This window comes from Euprymna scolopes, chromosome 10 (assembly GCF_053919585.1).
Source record: "Euprymna scolopes isolate OS-2025 chromosome 10, ASM5391958v1, whole genome shotgun sequence".
NCBI classification, from domain to species: Eukaryota; Metazoa; Mollusca; class Cephalopoda; order Sepiida; family Sepiolidae; genus Euprymna; species Euprymna scolopes.
Genome location: NC_136491.1, coordinates 31,982,662 through 31,988,661, shown reverse-complemented (window position 1 = coordinate 31,988,661; position 6,000 = coordinate 31,982,662). Strand labels below are relative to the sequence as shown.

Below are 6,000 nucleotides of genomic sequence, written 5' to 3'. Positions count from 1 at the left end.
AAGAGAAAAGGACATCTCCTACGAGGCTACGAAGTCTATTTTGAACTCTATCAAGGCAGGACAAGTCTTTTCTAGCAGCTCCAGCACAGATGTGGCCACAGTATTCCATCCTTGGACGTACCTGGCTCTTATATAGATAGAGAATTGCATCAGCAGTAAGATATCTACTGGATCCATAGAAGGATTCCACCATTTTTCCAGTGGCGTTGGCAACAGATTTGTACGAGTTCCATTTAAGATCAGGAGTAAAGGTCAAGCCCAGAAGCTTATCAAAACTTGAGGCCTCCTCAAGACGCAAGCCATTCATTTCAATTGATGCCAGATGTGGATCAGAACGTTGATGATGTAAAGAGAGAAGCTTGGTTTTAGATGCATTAAAAGTAACCAGCCACTCCTTTCCTCATTGTACCACGTTCTCAAGATCAGAGGAGAGAGAATCGGAGAGAACTTGGTCATTTACTGTCTTAGATGTGCTAAATGTCTACAAATGATGTAAGGATGTGATTTGGAAGATCATTAATATAGATCAGGAAAAGAGTTGGGCCCAGGATGGACCCCTGAGGGACTCCAGCATTAATACTGTGATCTTCTGATTTTTGCCCCTCAACTACTACTCTTATGAAGCTATCAGAAAGAAATGATTTAATAATTGAGAAGACATTTCCAGCTATACCATAGCTAGAGATCTTGTGAAGTAAACCTTTATGCCATACTCTATCAAAGGCCTTAGATATGTCAAGAGAAATTGCTCTAGAAAGGTTGCCCCCGTCGAGAGATTCGCTAATCCTATGAGATATAACTGTAAGCACATCTGCCGAAGATCTAGCAGAACGGAAACCATATTGTGTGTCTCTAAGAAGGTTATTTTTGCTAAGATGGTTGATTACTTCTCTATTTAACACAGCAACTTACCCATGACGCACAGGAGACCTATTGGCCTGTACTGAGAGGGGGATGAGCGATCACCTGAATTCTCAAATACAGGGCATACTGATGAGATTTTCCAGGGTGATGGGAAGCAATTCTCCTTAAGACAACCTTTAAACAGTTTTGTAAGTATGGGTGCTAGTTCTGTTTGAAGGTTTTTGAGTGCTATAATTGGAATACCGTCAGGGCCAGTTGCTTTACTGGAATCAAGGTTTTTGATTAGCTTGGCAACATCACGTACAGATATATGTATATCACATAGCGTGTTTTCTGATACAGGAGGAAATATTGGGGGTTGGCGGCCTTGGTCGCAAAGGGTAGAATTAGCTGCAAAGTTCTTGGCAAGGAGTTTGGTTTTGTCTGATGCTGACGAGATTACCTCAGGTCCATAGATGATAGTTGGGATAGAGCACACGCTTCTATTTAGGATCCTGTTTGCTATTTGCCAAAACTGGTGGAAACCAAGCCGCTGCTCAGCTACTTTTAACTTGACGGACTGAGCATACAACTCTCTTGCATTCTTTATTACTTTCTTACAATGGTTGATGGCAGTCATGAAAGCGGCTTTAGTTTCCATACATCTATTACGTTGGAAGCAGTGGAAAAAGTGATTTCTCTGCGCAATGGCAGAAGCACATTCTGGAGAGAACCATGGCTGGCTGTTAGGTTTTTGCTGGAACTTTTTCGAGGGTATGAAACGGTCTATACCTACAATTACCCATTCCGTCAGGTCTGGTACTATAGAGGACACATCATTTTTAAACATGGAACGCAGAGGTACATTCGATATAAATGTACGGAAGCTATCCCAATTAGCATTAGTGTATCCATATACTGTACGATGGAGAGGTACGTCTGGGGACTTATTACATTTCATTTTTATCTTAATTGATACAACAGAGTGGTCGGAAGATCCAAGATGAGACAGAACAGAAAGTGAACATAGTTCAGGGCAAGTTGTGAGAAAAAGGTCTAGTAGACTTGCATACTGGCCGTCATTGTCGGGCACACGGGTGTGTTCGTGAACAATCTGAGTGAGGTCATAAGCAATGGTGAAATCATGACAGAACCTCCCTTCATCATCAGTCTTGTTTGAGTGGTCAACCATTCCACATTGTGAACATTGAAGTCCCCACGTGAATGTTAGCTAAAGGATAAGCAGATAGGACTTGGTCAATTTTCTCAGATATTCTTTTAAAGATAGTAACTCCGCTGTTGTGAGGGCGAAGTAAACCACCTCAGCAAAAATAATCCCTCTCGATGACATGCAATATGGTTTCCGTTCTGCTAGATATAAAACTGATGTGTTAACAGTTATATCTCATAGGATTAGTGAATCTCTCGATGGAGGCTTCCTTTCTAGGGCAATTACCCTTGACATATCAAAGGCTTTTGATAGTGTGTGGCATAAAGGTATACTCCACAAATATGCAGCTATGGTATAGCTGGAAACGTCGTTTTCATTATTAAATCATTTCTCTCTGAGATGTTCATGGTTGATGAGCAAAATCTGAAGCCCGCAGAATTAATGCTGGAGTCTCTCAGGAATCCATCGTGGGCCCAACTTTTTGATCTACATAAATGATCTCCCAAATTACATTCTAAGATCATTTGTAGACATTTACGGTGACAACACTACCATCTATGGCAACATTTCAAAGGCCCTCAACGACCAAGTTCCCTCTAATTCTCTCTCCTATTATCTTGAGCACGTGGTGCAATGGGGAAAGGGGTGGCTGGTTAATTTTAATGCATCTAAGACACAAACTTTTATCTTTTCATCATCAACGCCCTGATCCCCGTCTGGCATCAATTGAAATGAATGGCTCTCATCTTGAGGAGGCTCCATATTTTGACAAACTTCTGGGTCTGACCTTTACTCCTGATCTGAGATTATATATGTACATCAAATCCGTTGCCAATGCTGCTAGGAAAATGGTGGGATCGTTCTACCGTTCCAGTAGATATCTCACTGCTGATGCAATTCTTTACATGTATAAGAGCCAAGTGTGTCCAAAGAGGTAGTACTGTTGCCACATCTGGGCAGGAGCTGCTAAAAGCGGCTTATCCTGCCTTGACAGAGTTCAAAATAAACTTCAGTGGGAGATACCCTTTTCTTTTCCCTGGAACTTTTTCCCACAGAAGAGATGTCGCGAGCCTGTCCCAGCTTTATCGTTATTTTCATGGCAAGTGCTCATCTGAGCTCCAATCTATGCCCCCCCCCCGGCCCGACTTTTACGAAAAAAACTCATCTAATTGAAACCACTATCAATAATTTCCCTTACTTACTGTGCCTGAACCTAAACGTAGATCCCGTTAACAAAGCTTTTTTCTTAGGAGTGCATGCCTGTAGAACTCTTTCGTTTTCCTGCTTTCCAACTGACTACAATATGGTCATCTTCAAGTCCAACGTGAACAAATTCTTGATGAGCCATCCCCTTAAGTAATCAAATTTACCAAATTTCCACTTCTAAAAATGACTGGCACGTTTCCCTTGACCACAGTCATAAACCCTTACCCTCGAGTGGCCTCCGGCCCTTGATAAGTGGTGTTTCCTTTGTACACACACACACACACATATATATATATGTGTGTGTGTGTGTGTGTGTGTGTGTGTGGTGTGTGTGTGTGTGTGTGGTGTGTGTATGTGTGTGTGTGTGTGTGTGAGTTTCACTTTTGCGGATCTGAATCCCCCCCCTCTCTCTCTCTCTCTCTCTCTCTCTGTCTCTCGGTTGCTCTCTTTCTCTCTCTCACTTGCTCTCTTGCTCTCTCTCTTTATATATATATATATATATATATATATATATATATACATATTGCTATCGCCTTCTATAAAGTCTCTTGATCCTCTCCCTCTCTTCCACTCTCTCCCTCTCTCGTTCTCTCTTTCCCTTCTTCTCTCTTTCTTTCTCTTTCTCTCTCTCCCCCTCTCTCTCTTTCTCTCTCTTTCTCTCTCTCTCTATATATATATATTGCTATCACCTTCTATAAAGTCTCTTGATCCTCTCCCTCTCTTTCACTCTCTCTTTCTCTCTTCACCTCTCTCTCTTCTTCTCTCTGTCTGTCTGTCTGTCTGTCTCTCTCTCTCTCTCTCTATATATATATATATATATATATATAGAGAGAGAGAGAGAGAGAGAGAGAAAGAGAGAGAGAGAGAGAGAATTGATAGGTTAACAATGTGGAAATCTACCCAATCGTATGAAGAAAGACTGGACACCGAATAACAAGGCGATTTTCCCAAAATATATATAATCTAATCTTGCTAGCTTCAAAATTTCTCTCCGTTTATGAGAGTTGTGCACGTGACACCGTAGTATCACAATATGTCGGGGATATTTCCCCTTTATCAAGTATTTCTATTTCTTTATCCTCGGCTACTCTCAGAATCATGCGAATATTTGTCTTTAATATTGCTGCTATTTAGGACTGCAGAAAATTAGGTATTCTAGCAAATCAAAAACTAAACTAAAATCATATGCAATATGCTACGTAAATGTTATATTCATTTTTTAAATATAAGTCCTGCTTATTTTGTTCTATTTAATGATTTTACAGTTACTTCCGTTCCGTTAGATGCGATGCAATTTCCTTAATCAAACCGTAAATGTTATATTCATTTTTACTTCAAGTCCTGCTTATTTGCTGCGATACAATTTCCTTGAATATTGCACCCGGTCTTAATAGAAAAACAAAAGTACACACTTGATGCGTATTTCATTTTATTCAAATTAAATCAACGTTTCTATATGGAACTCACACCCTTGACGTTATTCTCGCGCTGCCGACGCACAGTTCCAACATTTCAAAATACAACCGCTGAGATACAACGCGCGGCTCTTTACAAACAGACATTTCTTTCTCCAAATTTACAACATGGCAAGCAAGAAGAAAAAAAAAGAAAGAAAACAACATACTGAGGATGGAGTTTAGCTTCGAACTATATTTATGTTATAAATTTCAAACAAGTAAAATATTTGTTTATTTTCCTAATATTACGTTATGATTTGGCTTTCAAGTGCACTTGATGCGTATTTTATTTTATTCATATAATTAAAATGTTTAATCATTTAATTCATCTATCTATCTGGTCGAGCTCCGTACCAGGACAAATGTGACTCTCCCTCCAGATTTCTTTGTCTTTCATCAGCTGCCTCAGATCTCCGGGATCATAGCTGGCGTCCGGCGCAATTTGCTAGATGTACATGGATCTAGATTGTCCTATAAGCGTGTGCTTGCTCCTTTGGCATGTGACCGGTAAATCGTTGACGTCGCAAATTGCACATGACGCCAAATGTGACCCTAAAGATCTGAGAGTTGACAGGGAAATCTGGTGAGAGAGAGAGAGAGAGAGAGAGAAAGAGAGAGAGAGAGAGAGAGAGAGAGAGAGAGAGTCACATTGGTCCGAGCAAGGATCTCGACCAGATAAATTTAATGATTATACATTTTAATTATTTGTTTTTCTATGAAGCCGGGGTGTAATATCTAAGGAAACTGTATCGAATCAAATGCAACGGAGGTAGGTGTAAAATATTCAGTAAGAGTTATGCCCCTTGAATGATTCACTATTGTCTATATAAATAAAACAGTAAATGTATGTGTGTGTGTTTGTATTTTCTGTGTGTAAATATTTAACCGATAAACTCTTAAACTACTGGTCACATAATACTGAATTTAACAAGAAATAGTTAGGATGGTTTATAAATGATATAGTGGGGCATCCTGACACCTCTTTGAGAATGGATTACGCAGTTTATGAAGACGCTAGCAAGCGGAAACCTAGAGGAGAGAGTAAGCGAATCTTAATACTCCGGCATTCAAGGTACATTCGAGTGTCAATCTCTTATTTTTTACATTCTACATTTATATAATAAACTTGTTATAATTAGTGCTAGGACAACAGCATATTCTTTTCATTGTTTTGACTCTCGGGTGTGTATCCGTTGATATCTTATATGCTTTTATATAGAGTGATGTGGTTCTCGGTTGATTAACTGTGTCTAACTGAGTCGGATATATACTTGAGAATCAAAACAATGAAAAGAATATACCGTTTTCATAGCCCTTGTTATA

The 6,000-nt window shown here is 39.7% G+C and overlaps 1 protein-coding gene across 4 annotated transcripts in view; it reads left to right on the top strand.

The window, feature by feature from the left end:
* Nucleotides 1-6,000, top strand: part of LOC145285916 (chitinase-3-like protein 1) — a 47,937-nt gene that overhangs the window by 21,475 nt on the left and 20,462 nt on the right. The gene's annotated exons all lie outside the window — the stretch shown is intronic.